General features: G+C 41.8%; 1 pseudogene; it reads left to right on the top strand.

Moving 5' to 3' along the window:
* Window positions 1-2,596: 2,596 nt before the first annotated feature.
* LOC112428608 (U6 spliceosomal RNA) lies at window positions 2,597-2,712 on the top strand (annotated as a pseudogene).
* Window positions 2,713-22,656: the final 19,944 nt, after the last annotated feature.

Here is a 22,656-nt window from a genome sequence, read left to right as displayed (position 1 = left end):
TCATGTTGGAGTACATTTATATAAGATTCAAAAACAGACAAAATCATAATATTTAGAAATATATAGATTTTATATGGGGATATATAGGTTATATGGAGAGAGGACATATATACAATTTATACATATATTTACTTAAAAGCAAATGTGTCATTTCCATGAAAGGATCAGGGTCAGCTTTTGTGGGTTGGGGAAGGTGCATGACTGGTAAGGACCCATGGGGTGGAGGGTCTGCTTGAGTGTTGACCATATTCTATTTCTTAAACAGGGAAGTAGTTCCATGGTAGTAATTATATGATACTTTGCTTTATTATTTTTCGTTATGCAGTTGCTTATGTTTTATGGGTTTCTCTGTGTTATATTTCATAATACTTTAAAACAAAACTTTCTTTAACAAAAGGAAGAACACCCATGTCACCCAATGGCTCAGCTGAATCAACCCCGCTTTTCACTCAGTGGGATGACAGTTGCAGCCACTCACTCTCACAGTGTCAACAGCAGTATCAGCTCCCATTAGTAAACACCTACTGTGTACCAGACACTTGCTGGTTCAGTTTGCAAATTCCTACCTACATGTCTGTAAAACACCTGCCATGTGCCTCTTCTCGTCTACTCAAGACATATCCATGGCCAGCAGTCTGTAGCTTGGTTGTCCACATTCCTTGCAGGGCTCACTGGCAAGATGAGCGTAGGAGCAAAGACAAGTCAGACCCTGAGAAGTCATTAATATGTAACTGGGAGACTTCCTCCCTTCCCACCTCCCTCCCTTCCTCCCTCCCTTCTTCCCTTCCTCCCTTCCTCCTTTCTTCCCTTTCTTCCTGTCTCCCTCCCTCCTCCCCGGAATGCCGTCTGGTAGACAGCCTGAGGATCCAGCCTTCTGGATATCAAGGAAAAGGCTGAAGGAGGTCCTGTGACAAATGGCATGTCTTTATGAAAACTTCCAGCTTCACAACCTTAGTAAGTTGCTGGTCATTCCTGGGCCCTGATGGAATGCTGTGCCACTTTGATTCTTAGGTGAGCCGTAGCTGAGAGGCTTCAGATTTCTTCTTAAGAAATCATGTTCTTTTTCAAATAAACATTTTATGTGTTACTTTCCCTTTCTTGCCTCATCTAATAAAAGGGATCAAAAAAAGGCGGGCGAGGGGGGAGTGTCCCATTGGCCAGATAAGGCACAGCTAATAAATTATTGTTTCTGCTCAGCACATACCTTTTTTTTTATTTTTATTTTTTCCTATAAGTTGGCTATGAGCTGAAAAGCTGGGAGCCTCCCTGGTATGTATTAGGCATTCCATTTCCTAGCCTCTGGAAGCAGAGTGACCATTCAGTCTAGGGAGAGACAAGCACCAGTGTACTCATCACTGCTACCTCCTGTCTTATGCTAGGAACCACCTTCTACCTGGACTGCTCCCAGTCCCATGCCCTGCACATTGCAAGCTCAAAGGACAGAGAAACAGCAGTGCCAACTTGTCATCTCTCCTTGCTTCTCCCTTATCTTTACCCTTATGAAAAAACAAATACCCCTGGACCTTGGTCTCCTTATCTTCAATACTCCAAGCAAAATACAAACTTTTTTTTTTCTCACCTGGCACTATTTTCCCAGACTATTTGGGAAGAAACCCTGCATATGCCCAGGCACAACTGTCTCTAAATATAGTGATGTTCAGCCTTGATGGAAAATGGGAGGGTCTTCTTATAAAGTAGCCTATGATCCACCATCTCTTGCTATGTAAACCTACATAAATCAACTCAGGATTGGCATTCTATTTGCCTCTGACTCTTCTAAGAGTGCTGTGGCATGATGATTGAGAGGACAGACTTGGAAATCAGACCTTCTGGGTTTGAAATGAGGCTCTACCACTCACTTAGCTTAGTTGTGCCTTAGTTTTGTTATCTGTAAAATGTAGATAACAGTAGTACTCATCTCTTGGGCTTGTTGTGAGATTAAACAAGTTTACATTAAAAAGTGCCTGGTAGATAGTATTTCCTTATATGTAGATTAGCTCTTTGAAAAAAGAGCATGATAACTCAGTAAGTAGAATACCTTTTCTGGAGCTAAACTGCTTGTGTTTGAGTCTGCTCCTCCCTAGTTATGTAACCTTGGGCACATTTCTTAATCTCTCTGTGCTTTAGGTTCCTCATCTGTAAACTTAAAACTAAGTAAGAATATCCCCCCTCAAAGGATTGTTTGCAGGACCAGATGACATCTTATAGCTAAAGCACCTAAAACAATGCTAGGCATACACAAAGTGCTAGGCAAGTTTTAATTGTCACTGATGTCATGCTCACAGTCCATGAGCTGCTGCTGGTCATACTGTTGAAAATAAGGCACATTCTAAATGTTCCAGGTACCATTATAGTGTGAACTAGTATTGTTTGAATGCTGTGCCCTACTGAATTCCACTGAATTTAAAGCAACAGATACCAGTTGAGCATATTCTTTCTAGAAAGCACTGTAGAGATTATAAGGTAGTAAGACACTCACTCCTCTGAAGGAGTTTATCTTCAATTCAAGCCAGTAGCACGTAAATTGTTGGATAGCAACAATTGCCAGTCAAGAAAACAATCCCATTTATAATAGCATCAAAAAGAATATCATACTGTGCTCACTTTGGCAGCACATATAAATGATAAAATAGAAATGATACAAAGAAGATTAGCATGGCTTCTGCGCAAGCATGACATGCAAATTTGTGAAGTGTTCCATTAAAAATTTTTTTTTAATTTAAAAAAGAATACAATACTTATGAATAAATTTAACTAAGGAAGTAAAAGATCTGAACCTTATATGAAAACCATAAAACACTGGTGAAATAAATAGAAAACTACACAAATAAATGGAAAGATATCTCATATTCATGAGTTGAAAGAATTAATATTGTTAAAATGGCCATACTATCCAAAGCAATATACAGATTTAATATAATCTCTATCAAAATTCCAATGGCATTTTTCACAGAAATATGAAAAACAATTCTAAAACTCATGTGGAACTACAAAACACCTTAAATAGTCAAAACAATCTTGAAAAAGAAAAACAAAGCTGGAGGCATCACATTTCCTGATTTCAAATTATATTCCAAAGTTAGAGTAATCAAAACACTATGGTACTGGCATAAAAACCAACATGTAGACCAATGGAACAGAACAGAGCACCCAGAAGTAAACCCATGCATATATGGTCAACTAATTTTAGACAAGGCCACCAAAAACATATAACGGGGAAAGAACAGTCTTTTCAATCAATGGCATTGGAAAAACTGGGTAGCTACGTGCAAAAGAATACAACTGGACCCTTATCTTGCACTAAACACAAAATTCAACCTAAAATGAATAAAAGACCTGAACATAAGACCTGAAACCATAAAATCCTAGAAGAAAATGTAGTAAAAAGCTCCTCGATATTGGCCTCAGCAGTGAATGTTTTTAGATATCATACAAAAAGCTCAGGCAATAAAAGCAAAAGAAAACAAGTGGATCTCATCAAACAAAAGTTTCTGCACATGAAAGAAAACAATTAATAAAATGAAAAGGTATCCTACAGATTGAGAGAAAAATATTTGTAAACCATATATCTGATAAGGGGTTAATATTCAAAATATATAAGGAACTTCAACAACTCAATAGCAAACAAACAAACAAACAGATAACCTGAATTTAAAATAGACGAAGGACTCGTATAAACATTTTTCCAAAGAAGATGTAAAAATGACCAACAGGTATAAGAAAAGGTATTCAACACCATTAATCATCAGGGAAATGAAAATTGAAACCACAATGAAATTACCTCACACCTGTTAGAATGGCTATTATCAAAAAGACAAAGATAAAAATTGTTGATGAGGATGTGGAGAAAAACGAAGCCTCCTACACTGTTGGTGGGAATCTAAACTGGTAGAGCCATTACAGAAAACTTTGAAAGTTCCTCAAAAACTAAAAATAGAACTACCATATGATCCAGCAACCTCTATGCTGGGTATGAACCAAAAGGAAATGAAATCAGCATCTTGTAAAGGCGTCTGTCTCCCGTGTTCACTGCAGCATTACTCACAAGAATCAAGATGTAGAAACACCCTACGTGCCGATTGATGAATGGCTGCATAAAGAAATGGTGGTGTCTATACAATGGAATATTATTCAGCATAAAAAAGGAGATACTGATACTGGCAACAACACGGATGAACCTGGAGGATAATATGCTAAGTGAAATAAGCTGGATACAGAAAGAAAAATACTTCATGATCTCACTTATATGTGGAGTCTAAAATAAAGTCAAAAATATAGAAAGAGAGAGTAGAACAGTGGTTACCAGTGGGGAGTAAATGGGGAGAAATAGATCAAATGATACAAAGTTATAGTTATATACGGATGAACAGGTCTAGGGATCTAATGTACAGCATGAGGACTATAGTTGACAATACTGTTTTGGATACTGAAAATTTGCTAAGATAGATTTTAGGTGCTCTTACCACACAAAAAACGAGGCAACCACAGAGGGTGATAGGTATGTTAATCTGCTTGACTGCAGTAATCATTTTACTGTATATATACGTATATCAGAACATTAAGTTGTGTACATAAAATATATAGAAGAGAGAAAGAGAGAGAGAGGAAGGAAGGAAGGAAGAAAGGAAGGAAGGAAGGAAGGAAGGAAGGAAGGAAGGAAGGAAGGAAGGAAGGAAGGAAGGAAAGAAGGAAGGAAGGAAAGAAGGAAGGAAATTGCCAAATTAATATCTGTGTATGTTACTTGTAGAAAGTGCTAGATACAAGAGAAACAAAATTCCTAATATCTGACAATGAGAATGGGTGTATCACACAGGGAATCTTATAGTAAGATGTTTCATTCAGCAAAATTCCCTATGTCCAAACAGAGCACTTAACACAGAGAATTCACTGAACAACAGGGACTCTATACTCTCCAACTTTATCTTCACTCAATACTACCAATATAAGCCTCAGGTTGTTTGCAGAGCTGTGGCAAACAAGTGGCAAGAGGCCTGCTTAAATATATAGTTTGTGGCCTTATAATACTTTTCCTAAGTGTAAAATGAAATGGCCACTCTAAGTGGGATTGCAAGCATGAGCTTAGTCGTATTAGCACTGGGCATGTGCTGACGGAGTTAATCAGCCTATTGGACAGGGCTCCGAAGGAGCAGCAGCATCCCTGCCACTCCCACCCCCACACCCCCATCTCAGTGGTTTCATTGCAAAAACTCTTTAGTGCATTGAGAAACCAAACAAACAAACAAATTAAAAACACATCAACGTCCTGACGTCAGCTACCTGAAGCCACAGTTCATTATTTTTTAAAGTGCAAGCAGATCCTGTCCTACAAATGACTATACTTAGCACCGGCAGCCCCAGTGTTCAGACCCTCATTGCTTTTGCCATTAGAGCTTGCAGCTTATAAGAAATCTGCTGGCAGGGTTCCAAATTTCAGAAATGAAAAAAAAAAAAAAAACTGGACGGCAGAACCAGCTTAGGTAGCTGCATCAAGCACTTAGGCTGAGCCAACCTGTCTGCTGGTTGATGTCCACCTTCCTCCCTTAGCTTACGTTATGGATGAAATTGCATCTGTGGGCCTGGCCTGGCATCGTTATTCTATGGGAAATGTGTGTTCTTAGTTCCAGACTTTTGAAAGCAGCCCATTCCAAGTTGGGAGCAAAAGAAAGGATTTTGTATTCATTACAATGTCTTCCCTGTATTCCTGCAACCATCTTCTCTCCGTTGGGGAACATCTGTGGTTTGACAAATATTGGAAAGAGCACACTGTCTCAGGATTCCTCCCAACAACTGCCTTACGGCCAGAAACAAATTTCTCACTGTTGCAAGGAGAGAAGTCAGCAAAGAATGGAGGACAGAGACGAAGGACACTCATCCAAAACTCAGTGGCAGCTTCTCCCCATCTGTGGCTCAGAAAAACAGTCAAAGCCAATTAGTGTGTCCTCATCTCGAACCCTTCAAACAGGCTAGATAGAGACCCTGCAGAGAAAGGCCACAATTTTGAATGGAAGTGACTAGCAGCTTGGGCTCTGTGAATGCAAATTGCATTCCGTCTGGATCCAGCATCCCTCGGCAGATGGAATCAGCATTAGGTGTGATGTATTCGGCAAGAATCAACACTGTGGGTTTGGCCTCTTCTTTGAGCTATTGGGCAATAAGCCCAGAGTCAATCTAGATGTGTTCGGACAATTTTGATACTCAGTGCTGTCACCAGTGTAGGCCATCACAGGCCACCCCATTATCACCTGCCCAAGTGAGATACAGGTTTGTGCCAGCTGGGAGGCAGGCAAGAAGCATGTCCAGTATGGTCTGATTTGCCATCATTATTTACTTGGGCAAATAGACACTTGGATTTCAAATACTGACGTGCCATGAAACGCAGAGCCCTGACATTTGAGGAAGGATTTTTTTTTCTTTTTTTTTTTTCTTTTTGAAATGGAGTCTCGCTCTGTCACCAGGCTGGTATACAGGGGCACAATCTCAGCTCACTATAACCTCCACCTCCCAGGTTCATGCCATTCTCCAGCCTCTGCCTCCCAAGTAGTAGGGACTACAGGTGCATGCCACCACGCCCAGTTAATTTTTGTATTTTTTTAGTCGAGATGGGGTTTCACCATGTTGGCCAGGATGGTCTCAATCTCTTGACCTCATGATCCACCCACCTCAGCCTCCCAAAGTGCTGGGATTACAGGTGTGAGCCACCGCGCCCAGCCAGAGGGAAGTTTTTTTTTTTTTTTTTAAAGATCTCTAAGGGTTGGATGCAGTGAGTCACATCTGTAATCCCAACACTTTGGGAGTCTGAGGGGAGAGGATCACTTAAACCCAGGAGTTTGAGACCAGCCTGGGGCACACAGTGAGACCACATCAAATAAAATATAAAATAAAATAAAAAGACATGATGATGCTACCTGTTAGTTTTGCAGGTCTGCTGGGGATGATGAACCTACATATGTGGAACCCTGGGGGAGGATAAGCAACTGGTATGTCAATTGCTTCTAGAGGAAAAATAGAGAAACCCTTTTTAAAAAAAAATTTTTACTTGAAGCTCGGGGATACATATGCAGAAGTGCAGGTTTGTTACATAGGTATACGTGTGCCATGGTGGTTTGCTGCACCTATTGACCCATCATCTAGGTTCCCTCCACTCACCCGCCACCCCCCAACAGGCCCCAGTGTGTGATGTTTCCCTCCCTGTGTCCATGTGTTCTCATTGTTCAACTCCCACTTAGGAGTGAGAACATGCGGTGTTTGGTTTTCTGTTCCTGTGCTAGTTTGCTAAGGATGATGGCTTCCAACTTCATCCATGTCCCTGCAAAGGACATGATCTCATTCCTTTTTATGGCTGCATAGTATTCCGTGGTGTATATGTGCCACATTTTCTTTATCCAGTCTATCATTGATGGGCATTTGGGTTGGCTCCATATCTTAGAGCAAACTCTTTACTAAGACATTCAAGACCCCTTCCAATTTGGCCTCATCCAACTTTCCAACCTTCCATCTATGTGTGGCAGATTGTATTTTCCAATGGCGGCCACTCCAATGTATTCACACACACACATACATACACACACACACACAATACATGGAAAATATATAGCGTATGTATATATCGCATATATAAAAAATATATTTCATCCCAAATGGCCTTATTACAATGTTCCTCACACTCTTCGCACTGAGAAGTGGATTTTGGGTTTCTGCTCCTTGAATCTGAGTGGGGGCTATGGCGTAGCGATGCTGTGTAACTTCCAAGGGTAGGTCAGCAAAAGGATACAGCTTCTTCCTGGTTTGCTCTTTTTGGGATCTACATCTCAGGAGCCCTGAGCTGGTACAAAAAACTGTAGTTGCCCTGAGGCTGCCATACTGGAGACATCATGCAGAGAGCCCTCACAGAGTTTTAGATATTCAAGGCGCCTCAGCTATTCAAATCCCCAGCTCTTTGAGTCTTCCCAGCTCAACCTCTGGGCAGATGAGAGAGCAAGGCTTCACACGATTACAGCCTTAGTCTTCAGGCCGCACCGGTCGATGCCATACGAACCAGAATGAGCGGATCCTGTTGAGCCCTGTTCGAATTCCAGATTTATGAGCAAAACAAATGTGTTAATGTTTTAAGGCATCAAATTTTGTGATGGCTTGTTACACAGCCATAAATAATTGGAATACCACATGTCCCAACACTATACTCCAAGAATGGACCACTCACTGAACCCAAAACCTCCTGTTCATTTATTCCTTCCCCTCTGTCCCGCCCACACCACGAATGCCCCCTCTGCCTAAAATTCCTTTGCCCTCTCTATTTATTCACTTTCCATTCACGCATTCAACAAATGCTTGTGAAATACCTACAGTAGGGTCACTACAATGAATAAAACGCTTTGTCTGCCCTCAGGAATCTCATAGTTTAGTCTCAGTAAGACAGATGCAAATTGCCAAACGGATGTGGCTGACTGTGTAGCGACAGAGATACCACCAAATCATAGCTACCCCTCAAAGTCCATTTCAAATCCTACTGCCTCCAGAATGTCTTCCCTGTACATCTCAAATCATACTTTCTCTCTATATTGAGATATTCAGTGATGTGCTGAAGTTGCTTCATATCAGCTCATAAAAGCTAACTGTACTTATCTCTTCCCAATTCTGTGTTCAGTGACTTCACATTAGTAGCTTGAAATTAATCAATGTGGGAGTGTTTACACCGAGGAAATTGGCAGCCTATATTAGCACTTCCCCTGCTCCCCTGGGCTTTTCTTTTTGGAGTGCTGGTTTTTAAACACTGATCATTATGCCTCTGGAGATACCTCTCAGTTGGTATCCATCAGGGGTTAACTTTTGGGATAGATGCTGTTACACCAAAAAATAAATGAATCCTCTGGGAATAAAGCTGCTTTAGAAAATAATTGGATGTGTTGTTGGAAAGACGATAAGGACTTCCTAAAACATGTAGAGCAGTACTGGCAGTGAGTCATTTGGCTCTGTTATGGACAGTTTGCTGGCTGCTGGATTTTCTTTCTTTCTTTCTTTTTTAAGAAGGATGTTGCAAAATTTTTACAAGCCTGCCAAGGTGGTTAGGAGATAAGCTTAAGCAACTCCTGGGGCTTCAGTAGTCAGGGGCGGCGGAGAAATCTACTTGCTGCCTCCTGGTGTCTGGCCGCTCAAGTAATAGACATGGGAATCACCTGTGCAACCCCTGCCTGCTCAGCTCTCACACCTGCTTCACCATCACACCTATAACAGGGATATGGGGTTTTTCCTTACAGAAGTTTCCTTAAATGGCAGATGATAACATTTTCTGGCTCCCATGGATTGAATTGTGGTTCCCTCCCTCAAAATATAAGTTGAAGTCCTAACCCCTGGTACCTGTAAATATGACCTTATTTGGAAATAGGGACTCTGCAGATATAATCAAGTTAAGATAAAATCATTAGGGTGGGTACTAATCCAATACGACTGGTGCCTTTATAAGAAGAAGAAGGGAGACGTTAAAGACAAACATAAACAGGGGAAATGTTATGTGAAGATAGACATGCCAAGTAAGTTGTTTTTTTTGTTTTGTTTTGTTTTTACAAAAACAGGCTGTGGGCTGGGTTTGGCACATGGGCTGTTGTTAGCCATCCCCGACCTAGATTCTTCCCCTTAAGTAATGAAGTGCTCATTTCCTCAATACACCGTCAATGGGAGGACTGGTGACTGCCAACTCTCAGTTGAGTCCCTCTTCAGTTTAGATGAAGAGAGCTGCTTCATCCAAAATCAGACACCCTCCTGAGGGCAGCCTGGATCCAATGACTGGCAGAGCCTTAACTGAGGACAATCCGAAGAAGCCATCCCCACTCCCAGTGAGATCAGCTGAGACCTTAGCTGTGATGTGGCCAATTCTGCCACTGCCTCTGCCTAATTCTTTCTTCATTCCTTACAAGGTGTTGTCCCAAAGACACTCCCCCAACAAACTTCATGCACGGAGCCCAGTGCCTAAAATAAAAATTTCAGAAGGAGAGGGAAAATAGAAGACAGCTAATATTTGAAGGAATAATTAATAAAGACATCCCCCCCAAAAAAGGAGGAAAAAACTAGAATGAAAGAGTCAGATAAATATTGCAAAGGATAATGAAAACCTCACTATTTTGACATCAGCTGAGTGTATTACAACTCTACTGTAGCATGAACCACCTGGAATTAGTACAGATTCCATAAGGTAAGGGGTTCAGTCATCTCTGACTGTCCTGACTTCAGACACAAGCAGCAAGTTCAGGAGGCCCCAGGCTATCCACACTTCTGATTGACTGGCTACAAATTTTGAGGTTCCACAATACCCTCTGGTTCAATCATTTTTTAAAATGACTCACAGACCTGGAAAAGTGCTATACTTACGATGACAATTTTATTAAGCATACAGATCAGGAAGAGACAAATGAAAAGATGCATAGGATGAGGTCTGGGAGGGTCCTATACACAAAACGTACGTGACCTTTCCCTGTGGAATCAGGACACATCACCCTTCCAGCACAGTGTTCACCAACTGGTGAAGCTCCACTGAGCTTGGTGTCTAGTTTTTACTAGGGTTTCATCGCATAGGTATGATTGACTAAACCACTGGGCACATGATTGAACCGACTCTCCGGGCACAACTCCCCTTCCTGGAGGTCAGGCTGGCTCAAAATCCTACCCTGTGGCTGGTCTTTCTGGTGACCAGCCCCTATCTTGAAGCTATGTATGGGCCCACCAGGAGTCACCTGGTGACCATAACAAACCCACTGTTATCACCTAGGAAACTCCATGGGTTTTAGAAGCTCCATACCAAGAACCCAGGACAAAGACCAAATTATTTATTATTCTTGAGGTGGGAGAAGCACTTGAGGTCAGGAGTTCAAGATCGGCCTGGCCAATATGGTGAAACTTCGTCTCTGTTAAAAATACAAAAATTAGCTGGGCATAGTATCATGCACCTGTAGTCCCAGCTACTCAGGAGGCTGAGACAGGAGAATAGCTTGAACCCAGGAGGCGGAGGTTGCAGTGAGCCTGTGTGACAGAGCAAGAGAGAAAGTTAAGATAGGAAAGGACCAGTTATCTACAAAGATCAAGAATCACCTCGATATCATACTTCTCATCAATACCACTAGAAAAAAGAAAACCTATGAGTAATATTTTCAAAATGTGGGAAGAAAATGACTTAAACCTTAGAATTTTCTGTAGGTATATGTGCAAGTATTCAAATAATATGTCATTTTAAAAATAGTTCTGTGCCATGTTATCACATGTGTAGATTCATACTACACCACTGCTATCAAGATACAGAACTATTCCATTACCACAAGATCCCTCTCATATTACCACTTTATAGTTACACCCACCCTCCTTCTACGTCCCAGCCCTAATCCCTGGCAGCCACCTGTCTGTTTTCTATCTCTATCATTTTGTCTTTTTAAGAATGCTGTACCACTGACCCTTGAACAAAGTGGTGATTAGGGGCACCAACATCTCCTGCCCCCTACTCAGTTAAAAATCCATGTATAACTTTTGATTCCCCCAGAATTTAACGACTAATAGGCTACTATTGACCAAAAGCCTTACCAATAATGTAACAATCAACATGTACTTTTTACCTTATATGTTATATATACTACATGTATATATTATATACTATATTCTTACAATAAAGTAGCTAGAAAAAAAGAAACTGTTATTAAGAAAATCATAAGGGGGTGAGCGCAGTGGCTCACACTTGTTATCATGGCACTTTGGGAGGCCAAGGCAGGAGGATCACTTGAGGCCAGGACTTCGAGACCAGCCTGGGCAACATAGCAAGACCCCATTTCTACAAAAAGTAAAATAAGAAAATTAGCAGGGCATTGTGATGCATGACTGTGGTCATGGCTATTTGGGAGGCTGAGGTGAGAAGATCACTTGAGCCCAGCAGCTTGAGGCTTCAGTGAGCTATGATCGATCACCTCACTGTACTCCAGTCTGGGTGACAGAGCGAGACCCTATCTCTCTAAAAAAAAGAAAAGAAAAAGAAAATCCCATTTACTATTCATTAAGTGGAAGTGAATTACTATAAAGGTCTTCATCCTTGTGTTCAAGTTTTCAGTAGGCTGAAAAAAAGGAGAAAGAGGAAGGGTTGGTCTTGCTGTCTCGAAGTTGGCAGAAGTGGAAGAAAACCTGCGTGTAAGTGAACATACATAGTTCAAACCTGTGTTGTTCAAGGGATAACTGTATATGGAATAATATGGTATGTGACCTTTTGAAGTTGTCTTTTTCACTCAACACAACATCCTTAAGATTTACTCAAGTTGTTGTGTGTGGGAATAGCCCATTTTTTTCATTGCTGAAAATGAATGCTATGGATGTATCCCCATTTGTTTAATCTATCATTAATCTATTTAAACAGCCGTAAACCTATTGAAGGATGTTTTGGTTGGTCTCAGTTTTTGGCTATTACAAATAAAACTGCTGTGAACATTTGTGTACAGCTTTTTATGTGGACATGTCTTTTCATTTACTTGAGTACAATTGCTGGACCATATGGTAAATGTATGGTTAGTTTTATAAGAAATTGCTGAACTATATTCCAAAGTTACTATACCATTTTACATGCCTACCGGCAAATGTATTTCTGGTAGGTAGTTTCTTCATATCCTCACTAACATTTGGTATTGTCACTATGTTTTATTTCAGCTACTCTAATACATGTGTAATGACACCTCATCATGGACCTAATGACTAGTAATGTTGAACATTTTTTCCTGTGCTCTTTTGCCATCCATATATCCTCCTTGATGTAATGTCTCTTCATGTATTTTGTTTATTTTCTAATCGAATTTAGAAATTTGTCTAGTTAAAACATCATTTATATTGAGGACACCGCGAAGATATTTTTAGACATTCAAGCTCTTACTTGATTTACCATAAAAAAGATTCTCTTTCTAAAGACTCTTGAAGAAAATATTCCAGCAAGAAGAAAAATTAATTCAAAAACAAGCTATAAGAAATATGACAATGGAAGATGAATATAATTTAACAAGGTTTATTATTGAGTAAAACAGTGAAGTGCAAAAGAATAAATATATCCTTAAATTCTGGAGTGAGGGAGGCTTGAAGCTGGGGAAGATGCAATGGAAGGATTGTGGACTTGGATGTTGAATCCCCAGGAACTGGAGTTTAGATCCTAACTTCTTCTATTCACCAGCCATGCCACATTTTATGTACATGCAAGTCCCTGATGTGGTGCCCAGGGCATGGTGAACAAACATAAATTTTATTTGAGAAAACACATATAGTAGTCTCAACACTGTGGATGTCAGAGTAAGTGCAGTTTCAACATAAATATGAAGGTAATAAATTTGCCTTCATTTAAATCCTCTAACCCAGTCCATCCTTTCCCTCCCTCCATCCTAGTGAGTACATAACAAGGAGGTCTGCCCAAGAAGGCACAGTATTTGTAAGAGATGAAGCTGAGGAAGAAGTGGATAGAATTATCTCTTTCAGACTTGCTTATTCAAGGAAGACTTCCTCCTGGAGACACTAACAGTTATGACTACCTTTGAAGGCTAAAGAAGAAGAAGCTGGAAGGGAACTAACATTACAGGTGGTTCTAGGTGCTCATGTACAAGTACATATTCTCCTTTCCTTTTCCAATGATCCTCTGGGTTCTACATTATGACCTTCTCTGCAGAGCATATGGATGGGTAAAGATGAGCCAGGCAGCAATTCACTGAGTTTTCCTGATTGTGAGGAGGAACTACAACAATGTGCCTAATGATGGACCTCTAAAAAGATTTAATTTTTATCTTATAGACACTGGGAAGTTTTCTGGGGAGGGTCCCAATAGCTATATTGTCCAGGAAATGGTTTTAAACAAGGCAAGGAACTCATGGGGAGTTCCTCCCATGGGCTGCGTAAAGTTAGCTTGTCCTTATTACTCAGGAGTGACACCCCTCTGCCTGATGATGAGGCTATTTTCTGGCCATATGAAAGGCCATCTGTTGAAAAAGACTGAAGTTCTACAGCAGCCTCAGCTCAGCAAGGTGAATACCTTCAGCTCTAGTCCTTTATCGTCCCCCTTACCATTTTCTACTTTACTCTTGAACTGTCCATTAGAAAAGTTTCCTAATTGGAAGTGCTCTTCAAAACTCCATTGATAACCAGGACAGGAATGTCTTGGCATTGTCACGGGTGTGTCAACAAAGGTATCTTGGGATAGGGAAAAAAAGCACAGGTTTGGAGCAAGATCACTCTGGATTTGAAATCCAGCTCCGCCACCTTATCTCAGGTTCTTAATCTTGGTGACCCTCAGTTTCCTCATATGTAAACTAGGAGTAATGCCTACCTCAGAGAGAGGAGGTGAGAATTCTTTGAGATAAGGTATATAATGCATAATAGCAGATGCAATGCATAATCCTTACTAAATAATGGTTTCGTTATTTTCCAAAAAGTGACAATGACTTCCCAAGGACAGGGAGAGAAGCTGGGTTACAATTAGGGGACCTCAAAGCAGACACAGATGAGACATGGTGTCTGCCACACCCAAAAGCCCTTTCTAATCAAGGTGTTCAGGAAAGCAGCTCTATGTGATTCTTTGGGCATGGGCGGGTGGTCATTGAATAAACTGGGTATGCACAAGGCTCATTTCTTAGCCTGGCCAAAGATCCTTGAGGCTTTCTACCCAACAGAGGATTAATAATGAGCCAAATAAAAATCTGAGCCAGGTTTCTGGAGCAGGAAATCAGCCAAAGCAGGAGACAAGTAGGGATGCCAAGTAACAGAGCCCATGTGAGCCATGAGAAAAAGACCAAATTCATCCTGAAAGACAGAAATCATTGCGAGAGCCACCCTGTTTTTTGACTAGCTTCCCAGATCCAAGAGCAGCTCAAGTGTTTCCTAGCCATAAGTCCTTTTTCTCTCAGTTGGCTAGAATCAGTCTGTTTCTTGGAACCAAGGAAGCTTGTGTATACATTCCGTAATATACCTTAATAAAAAAGAATGTGGCCGACCCTCCATATCCATGGGTTCCACATCTGTGGGTTCAATGAAGCAGACCAAAAATATTCAAAAAAAATAAAAATGAAAAACTAACAATGCAACAATAAAAAATACAAACTTAAAAAATACAATATAACAACTATTTACATAGCATTTATGTTGTATTACGCATTATACGTAATCTAGAAATGGTTTAAAGCAGGGGTCCCCAGCCCCAAGGCCGCAGACAGGTACTGGCCTGTGGCCTGTTAGGAACCGGGCTGCACAGCAGGAGGTGAGCCCAGGGCAAGTAAGCGAGCAAGGCAAGCTTCATCTTCATTTACAGCCACTCCCCTTTGCTCACATTACCACCTGAGCTCTGCCTCCTGTCAGATCAGAAGCGGCATTAGATTCTCATAGGAGCATGAACCCTATTGTGAACTGTGCATGTGAGGGATCCAGGATGTGTGCTCCTTATGAGACTCTAATGCCTGATGATCTGTCACTGTCTCCCATCACCCTCAGGTGGGATGGACCATCTAGTTGCTGGAAAACAAGCTCAGGACTCCTACTGATTCTACTTTAGGATGAGTTGTATAATTACTTCGTTATCTATTACAATGTAATAATAATAGAAAAAAGTGCACAATAAATGTAATGCTCTTGAATCATTTCAAAACCATCTCCCCACTCTGGTGCATGGAAAAATTTGTCTTTCATGAAACCAGTCCCTGGTGTCAAAAAAATTGGGGATCACTGATTTAAAGTATACAGAAGGATGTGCTTAGGTTAGAGACAAATATTACACCATTTATATGAGGGACTTGAGCATCCTCAGATCTTGGTGTCTGAGGGAGGTCCTGGAAACAATCTCCCACAGATACCAAGAAATGACTATATAGACTTTGCTCTCCTCTTTGAGAAAAATGTGGGTACATTTTGGACTGAGCCATTACTAACTATCCACAGAGGTACATGAGAAAAATGACATGAGACCATCTCAAACATCACCCAAAAGAAAACATACTTCCAAAGAGCAATAATATGATTCACTTTATACAGAGACGCTGAGTGTTTACCAGGTTCTTTCTCTTCTACACAGCACGTGAATCTCCTTCCTAGTTCCTGGACTCCACCATGCAGTCTTGGTGGTGGGCAGGGCACAGCTAGTCACAACACAGAGATCTTTCTTCTTACCTTCTGGCATTGAGGGTGTGCACATGTGACTTCAGCTCAGCCAAGTGAAGGCTTCTATAAGGATTCTAAACCATAAATGAATGACAGATATACATGAGTACATATCAATGATTGGCAGTGACAGCCATACATAGCAATGGTAACTGCATTGACTGCCAGGGGGAGGTTATGATGGGAAAAGGGACTCAGAAGCAATGGCTGGTAAGTGAGGGGTGTACAGAAGTCCATGAGGGATATAGATGGGGATGTTCAACAGTAGTGGGGCATATAGTAGGAGGTACTCAAGAGTAATGAGAGGTGTGGCTCACGCCTGTAATCTCAACACTTTGGGAGGCTGAGGCGAGTGGATCACGGGGTGAGGAGTTCGAGACAAGCCTAACCAACGTGGTGAAACCCCATCTCTATTAAAAATACAAAAATTAGTCAGGCGTGGTGGCGTGCGCCTGTAATCCCAGCTACTCAGGAGGCTGAGGCAGGAGAATGGCTTGAACCCAGGAAGTGGGGGCTGCAGTGAGCTAAGATCATGCCACTGTACTCCAGCCTGGGCAATAGAGCGAAACTCCATCACACACACACACAAAATAGTAGTGTGAGTATATGGGGGGTGCTCAGGAGCAGTGAGTATATGGGGGTGCTCAGGAGCAGTGGGGGTCATAGTGGGAGGATGTTCAGAGCTGTTAGGGGTACAGTGGTGTGGTTTTAGGAGTGGTCAGGGTACCATGGAGAGTGTTCAAATCAGTGCAGGGTACAGTGGCAGTGTTCAGAAGCAGTGAGGAAGGGGCATGCTCAAGACATGGGGGGTGCTCAGGAGCAGTGGGGGATACAAGGAGGTGTTTTCAGGAGTAGTCAGGGCACGGTGGAGGTGTTCGGGAACAGTGGGGGTGTTCAGGGACAGTGGTGGTTGTGGCAGTGGGGTGTTCAGTAGTAGTGTGGGTTTGCAGTGGAGGGTGCTCAAGAGAAGTGGGAAGTACTCTGCGGGTTGTTTAGGAGCAACTGGAAATACAGTGGGAGGTGATCAGGAGCAGGGTGGGGGCACAGCAGGACGTGATCAGAAGCAGCGGGTGGACACAGTGGGAGGTGATCAGGAGCTGGGGGGACCTAGTGGGGGTCTCTGGAGCAGTGGGGAGTACAGGGGGTTGTTCAGGAGCAGTGGGGTATAATGGGGGTGTTCAGAAGCAACAGGGGGTGTGGCGGGACAGTGGGGAGGGTGCTCCGGAGCAAGGGGGGAATGCAGTAAATTCTATTTGCTAGAGCAAGCACATTAATAGAGCCTCAGACATATTATCTCTAATGCTTTCAACGGTTCTGCGTGATTTTCCAGCAGTGTGCTGGTCAACTGACTCCCAGAAAAACCCGAATTTGTAACGTTGTTGATTTTGCCATATAAATGTTCCACCATAGTGAATTTCAAACCATCCACATGACTTCACTGGAGCTTCCCATGTGATGCCACTGAATGTAGAGTTAGGAAGAGATTCTAACAATTGGCTGGGGTGAGTCGGCTCCAACCCTCCACTGTTTATTTCCCTGTAACAGATGATGTGTCAGAATCTCAAAGAATCTCCTTGGGATGGCTTCATTGGCAGAATATAAAACCTGACTGCCTTTCCTTTAAAAAATAAGGAACACTTAATGTTGCACATAAAAAGAAGGCTGGAAGAATCTCACTTCCAAGACTCATTCATGTCACTCCCAATATTCATCTTCAAAACCTTAGTTCCTTCTCTCTTTTCTTCTGCCATCCCAGGGTGCCAGCTTAGCACTCCTAATAGAGACAGCTGTCTCCGTTCCAGGTACCTAGCCTAGAAAAGACAATATCCAACAAGAAGAAGAAAAGAGATAGTCTCTTCTTAGGTATCTTTTTAACAAAAAAGAAAATCAGATTTTAATACAGTTTTACCATCTCTGCATATTTCACTGGGCTCAGGGAGCACACATACCACGGCTCACACCCAGAGAAAGTGGGATTTTCTTTCTCTGCACAGGAAGGAAAATATTCTTTGCTTGCATAGTTATTTTCACCAATGTCGCCTGACCTTCCAGCAGTATTTTAAATGTCCCTGGTCTCAGACACATGGAGACTTGTGGTATAAGGGGTAAGGAGACCTGCCACCTGCCACCTGTCCTTTTTATCACTAGCCACCACACGACTTCTCTCTCAATGCAGCCTCCACCTCCTGGGTTCATGTGATTCTCCTGCATCAGCCTCCTGAGTAGCTGGGATTACAGGTGTGTGCCGCCACCACACTTCGCTAATTTGTTTGTTTTTTTAGTAGAGACAGGGTTTTACCATGTTGACCAGAGTGGTCTCCAACTCCTGACCTCAAGTGATCCACCTGCCTTGGCCTCTCAAAGTACTGGGATTATAGGTGTGAGCCACCACGCCCAGTCAGGTATTACATTCTATGACTTCGTATTTCTGAACTTAAACCTCTCCTAGGATCTTAAAAAGTTAAGTCAGGATCATGGAAAGTGAAATAATGAATGTAATGCCCCCAGCCCAGTGTTAGAAGTTGACCAAATCTTACTTCCTTTCCTCTCTCTTCCCCTCCCTATCCTTCCCCAGTTCTGTGAAATATCCGCATTTTCTTTTTTTTTCTTTTAAAGTACAAGAGTATAACAAAACAAAAAATAAGCCTTTCCTGAAAATGTAACGCATTATGAAGGAGAATATGGCGCTTGTGAGCTGCGGAGGAAACCTCCGATCACCACTGACACTTTGCTTTCCTGCCTTTGCTTAACTGCTGGTTGCGACTGTTAATAAGGAAGCTCCAGAGAGTTGAGCTGCTTCCTTTGCTGCTAATGATAGAAATAACATCTCCAATTTGATGTGACAGGATTGCAGAGTGCCACCGGGCACGTGCACCATTCTTGTCACTTCCAGACTCCTAAAAACACTCCGTGACAATCGGCCTTGTCAGCAGATTCTACCTTGTCCCGTTTGTCAGGGTGGCCTGCCTGTGCATCCATCCATCGCCAACTCCGTGGCAGGCCTCTTCCTGGGCACTGCAAGGGAGACAACACTGACAACTGAACGTAAAAAGTCACGATTGAAGACAAGGCTTCTGGGATTGAGGCAGTGCCATAGTCACTTTGACACCCGGTGACCTTGGGCTTAGGAAACAGCTGCCATTGCCAAGTACCTACTACAAATGATTGTAAATATCCTCAATCACCATAAGCAAAGTTACAACCATCACACAGGTGTAAAGGCCCAGGGATGTTCCATGTGTGCCCACAGCCACCCTGCCAGCCCAGGACTGGATTCAGATCTGCCCCACAGTAAAGTCAACTCTCCATTGCTCTCCCAGTTTAATCCTAGCGTGAGACCTTGAGGGGAGAGATGAGTGTACCAAGAGCTTTATGGGGGTCATCAGCCAACAGTCAACTGGGGCACCACAGGAATGCATGAGGCATCTCAGGGAGAAGGTCCAGAGAGAAAAGCAGAAGCCCAAAGCCTGAAGATGGGATTTACTGGTCACAGGAGAAAGGATCTAGGGAATACAGATGAACTAGAAGAGAGGTGAGAAAGGCTCAGAGAAGAGAGTTATGGTCCACCCTTGTTTTGATATTTCAAATGAGGAGCGGGGGATGATGGAATGATTTGTCCACTATGGTCAAGTAGTTTCAGCTAAGTGCTAATTTCATGAACTTACAAACTGACATGCCTCCAGGGCCCAGGCAGGTGAGCATCACCAAAGGATGTAACTGGCAAAAAACAATAAGGAAGGGAGGGGACTGCAGAGAACCTCTACCTGTCCAAAAGGAGCATCCAGCACTCAAGTCCAGCTGACTTCAGCCAAGTCTCACAATTGTTTCAGAGGGAGCTGGAACTCTCTGTTTTTCTTTTTCTATTCTTTCTATTTTTTTCTTTGAGAAAGAGTCTTGCTCTGTCACCCAGGCTGGAGTGCAGTGGCATGATCTTGGCTCACTGCAACCTCCGCCTCCCAGGTTCAAGTGATTCTCCTGCCTCAGCCTCCCGAGTAGCTGGAATTACAAGTGCCCACCACTGCGCTTAGCTAATTTTTTTAGTAGAGATGGGGTTTCGCCATGTTGGGCAGGCCGGTCTCGAACTCCTGACCTCAGGTGATCTGCCTGCCTCAGCCTCCCAAAGTGTTGGGATTACAGGCGTGAGCCACCGCATCTGGCCTCTGAGTTTTTCATGTTCTGCCGACAAGGCAGTTCAATAGCTTGGAAGCAGCCTGCAGGCCACAAGTTTGCTGGCTCTGCCTTACCAGAAACCTTTGTAGCCTCAGGAAATGTAAACACCAGCTCTAACATTGCACAGGTACTGAGGAGTCCCAAGCCTAAGGCTAAACACTAGTTTTCCATATATACCTTTTAAATTAAAGTATGCATGTGCTGTTTCTGTATTGTGATCTGATTTGGCAAAGCAGAACTTTGTGTTGGAAGTAATGAGTGTTAAATCATGACTCTACCAGAGAAAAATGGCACTAATGAGGGTGGATGTTTGGATGAAGGTCAAAGGCAACACTGCAATTGCAGGTTGGTGCCAAAGGCTGGAAATAGGGCATTTTGAACAACTTTGTGATCAATGGGTTTGCTAGAAAGGACAAAACATGGGTAACAATCAGTACCATGTACAGTGGGACTTTCATTTTTTTTCTCTCTCACCTTTCTTTCTTAATAGGTGTGTGTTGGGGTAGAATAACAACTTGGCGCTTTTTGAACTAGTCAGAATTAAAACACACACACACACACACACAGAGAAAACCACAACCTAATCTAAAGACAGTCGTCCCTTAGTAAGCCATGGGAGCATGATTAAAACCCTCAGCAAAATCAGCATAGAAGGGACATACCTCAATGTAATAAAAACCATGTATGACAAACCCACAGCCAACATAATACTGAATGGCAAAAAGTTGAAAGCATTCCCTCTGAGAACTGGAAGAAAACAAGGATGCCCACTTTCACCACTTCTATTCAACGTAGTACTGGAAGTCCTAGCCAGAGTGATCAGAGAAGAGAAAGAAATAAAGGGCATCCAAACCAGTAAAGAGGAAGTCAAACTGTTGCTGTTTGCTGATGATATGATTGCATACCTAGGAAACCCTAAAGACACCTCCAAAAAGCTCCCAGAACTGATAAATGAATTCAGTAAAGTTTCAGGATACAAAATTAATGTACATGAATCAGCAGCTCTGCTATATATCAACAGAGACCAAGCTGAGAATCAAATCAAGAACTCAACCTCTTTTACAATAGGTGCAAAGAATAAAATAAAATAAAATAAAATAAAATAAAATAAATAAAATAAAATACTTAGGAGTATATCTAGCCAAGGAGGTGAAAGACCTCTACAAGGAAAACAATGAAACACTGCTGAAAGAAATCATAGACAAAACAAACAAATGGAAACACATCCCATGCTCACAGACAGGTAGAACCAATACTGTGAAAATGACCATACCACCAAAAGCAATCTACAAATCAATGCAATTCCCTTCAAAATGCCACCAGTGTTCTTCACAGAACTAGAAAAAACAATCCTAAGATTCACACGGAACCAAAAAAGAGCCTGCATAGCCAAAGCAAGATTAATCAAAAAGAACAAATCTGGAGATATAATATTACCTGATTTGAAAGTATACCATAAGGCCATAGTCACCAAAACAGCATGGTAGTGGCATAAAAATAGGCACATAGACCAATGGAACAGAATAGGGGCCCAGAAATAAACCCAAACACTTACAGCCAACTGATCTTTGACAAAGCAAACAAAAGCATAAAGTGGGGAAAGGACACCCTATTCATCAAATGGTGCTATGATAATTGGCTAGCCACATGTAGGAGAATGAAACTGGATCCTCATCTCTCACCTTATACAAAAATCAACTCAAGATGGTTCAAGGGCTTAAATCTAAGACCTGAAACTAAAAATTCTAGAAGATAACATTGGAAAAACCCTTACACATTGGCTTAGGCAAAGACTTCATGACCAAGAACCCAAAAGCAAATGCAACAAAAACAAAGATAAAAAGATAAATCAGTGGGACTTGATTAAACTAAAGAGCTTCTGTACTGCAAAAGGAACAGGCAGGAGAGTAAATAGACAACCTAAAGAGTGGGAGAAAATCTTCACAGTCTATACATTCAACAAGCTATACATTCAACAAAGGACTAATATCCAGAATGTACAAGGAGCTCAAACAAATTAGCAAGAAAAAACAATCCCATCAAAAAGTGGGCTAAGGATATGAATAGACAATTTTCAAAAGAAGATATACAAATAGCCAAGATACATGAAAAAATGCTCAAAATCACTAACGATCAGGAAAATGCAAATGATAACTACAATGTGACACCACCTCACTCCTGCAAGAATGGCCATAATAATAAAAAAAAAATACTAGATATTGGTGTAGATGTGGTGAAAAGGGAACACTTCTGCACTGCTGATGGGAATGTAAACTAGTACAACCACTATGGAAAACAGGGTGGAGATTTTTTTTTAAAGAACTAAAAGTAGAACTACCATTTCATCCA

Source organism: Macaca nemestrina, chromosome 11 (assembly GCF_043159975.1).
Source record: "Macaca nemestrina isolate mMacNem1 chromosome 11, mMacNem.hap1, whole genome shotgun sequence".
NCBI lineage: Eukaryota > Metazoa > Chordata > Mammalia > Primates > Cercopithecidae > Macaca > Macaca nemestrina.
The sequence above is the reverse complement of the archived record's forward strand: the minus strand, read 5'-3'. Positions and strand labels throughout refer to the sequence as shown.